Raw genomic sequence first — 2378 nt, 5'->3', positions numbered from 1 at the left:
ATCTAGGAAACTTTATTCACATAGTCATGTTTACTTTCCAATGTGTTGACGGCACAATAAACAGGATCAAGTATGTGAAAAGGGTTTCAGATGAATCTATACATTATGTACATATAATCATGAAATAAATTATGTGAACCATGCAACATTAAATGTTATTTCTGATCTATATTAATAAGTAAATCTGATTATATTGAAATGAGTTTTATTTAGGGCATAAAACCCAACATAATCATAGTTCAACATTTAAAATCTTACTAAAACAATACCTTATGAACCCCTCTGCAGTAGTCCAGGATATAATCCTCCCACACAAAGTTTCTCCTCGGACCCTTGTGGTTCGTCCATGCACTGCTGATCATGGTGGTGACGAATGTGGAGAGAATGACACCCTTCTGAGGAAATGTCAGTGGATAGTCGGTGCGTCGCCTCCTCAGCATATGCATTGCTGCATCTATATGCTGCATATAAAGGGAAATGTCAGTTAGATAAAAAAATATATTAATTGCACATAAAGTTGTAAAGTGAAGTAATATTATAAAATACTTTATTACGTCATCTGTAAGCCATTCCTTTGGTGTGAGCATTATCCAAAAGAATGATGGACCGTAATCACCACTTCTCAAATCCCGAAGTCGGTGGTTCGGAATGAGTCCAACACACCACTTTCAGAAAGTGGTTAACAATTTCTCATCTGGTGGCTCCAGGGGATCAAACGTCGAAGATGGCCTATGTCTCCTCTTCATCTCCGTGTAGTCACCGAACCATACAGGAGGATTTCTCTTCCTCTTCCGACTCTTAACCACTGCAGGTTGTGCCTCTATCGACAGAATCTCACCCTGCGACTCGGTGTCATGTACATGGATAACACCTGTATCGATCGGAGTCGCTGGAGCTCCCTCATAAGGATCGTACCCGTCGGGGAAGACCTCCTCCTCTTCTACTGGGGGTGAAGCAGTTGGTGGTGGGGTAGATGGATCTGCTGGGGCCTCCGGTGCTGAAGCTGTCGTTGGCGGACGATTCAACATGGCCAATATGTCTCTGAGCTGCTCCATAATTACGTTCTAACCACCCTTCAGCTCTACATGGCTGGTCTCGTATGCCTTCTTCAGCTCAACATGAGCAGCATACAGACCCTTAGTGTCAGCCTCAATCCTATCCAACCTCGCCACTAAATCAGTGTACTCGGCACCCCGAACGCCTGATGAAGATGGTGCACTGGGCTGAGGTTCTAAACCAGTGGCCTAAAAAAATATATACCAAAAAAATACGGTAAGCATATGATAATTCCACAATGTAACAAATATCACAAAACAAAAACAATAAAAAATCAAGACATAAAAAAAAAAGTTCCAAAAATTGGTACCTGAGTGTCTGTTTCCTGAGTGTCTGGGACCTGAGTCTCTGGTACCTGACTACCTGCCTCAACCTCTGTGTCATCCACACCATCATCAACCAGGTTCTCCACACCATCGTAAGATATGGTCCTCACAAATGCCTCCTCCTCTGTCCGTGGAAGTAGCCCCTTCACCACTTCAAGATTCTGTTTATGGTTCAAAAAATATCAAAATAGAACCATTTAGCATTTATTACAAGCATTTATGTTAAATAATTATTCTGAACATAAGTGAAAATCATACCCGTCTAGAAAATAATGCGCTGACGTCTTTCTTCCCAATATCGCCTTTGCTCGTCCAGCTAAGCATCCTGGGGAACCGAATCCCGTGATTCGTGCCATACCTCTTCCCAACCTCCAAAATGGCCTCGTACGCCCAATATTGTACTGCAGGTGCGAAGCCATATGCTGTGTATTTGCACTCGTGCTGAACATCCGAACTCAGCTTCTTCTCGTAGTTGGCCTTCTATTTCAACATGTCTTTTTGAAGCGAGTGCATGAGTCTGGCGAATGAGTGCTTCCCCCAAGGAATCCGGAAGAAGAACTCGAGGTCTTCCACATATCTAAGTATGTGAGGCGTAATCAGCGCGTTTGCCTCGCGGCCCAGAAGCACTGACTCCACAAACAAGCACATCCGAGCTTGTACAAGTCTTCCGGGTTCTGACAGTTTGTGAACCTATCTTGGAGTGCTTCTGTCTTCACATTATCAGACCGGTTGAAATATTTGTTGATCAATCGGTCTGACCCTGAGCGAGCAACCTGCGCAGCCTTCTCCTCTTCTGTTGGCCCCGAGGAGAAGTCCAGGCCTGTAATGAGTGCAAACTCCAGCACTCTGAATCTGACCTCCTTCCGACCAACGTAAAACCGCATCCTCAACTCCTCCTGGGCATCTACCTTCATTTTGTGGAGCATAAGCTGGTGAAATAACACCGAGGAGAATGTCAACGGTACGGCATTTCAAAAGCTGCCGAAACGGCTTTCC

The 2378-nt window shown here is 44.2% G+C and overlaps 1 long non-coding RNA gene across 1 annotated transcript; it reads right to left on the bottom strand.

Annotated features, from left to right (window-relative positions):
* Nucleotides 1-239: 239 nt before the first annotated feature.
* LOC133035423 (uncharacterized) lies at nt 240-2015 on the bottom strand. Its single transcript, XR_009686643.1, has 3 exons — nt 1367-2015; nt 555-1244; nt 240-461 (listed from the first exon to the last, which is right to left on the bottom strand). It is a non-coding gene; the product is annotated as an uncharacterized LOC133035423 (long non-coding RNA).
* Nucleotides 2016-2378: the final 363 nt, after the last annotated feature.

This window comes from Cannabis sativa, chromosome 3 (assembly GCF_029168945.1).
Source record: "Cannabis sativa cultivar Pink pepper isolate KNU-18-1 chromosome 3, ASM2916894v1, whole genome shotgun sequence".
NCBI classification, from domain to species: domain Eukaryota; kingdom Viridiplantae; phylum Streptophyta; class Magnoliopsida; order Rosales; family Cannabaceae; genus Cannabis; species Cannabis sativa.
This window is presented reverse-complemented; position numbering and strand designations above follow the sequence as displayed.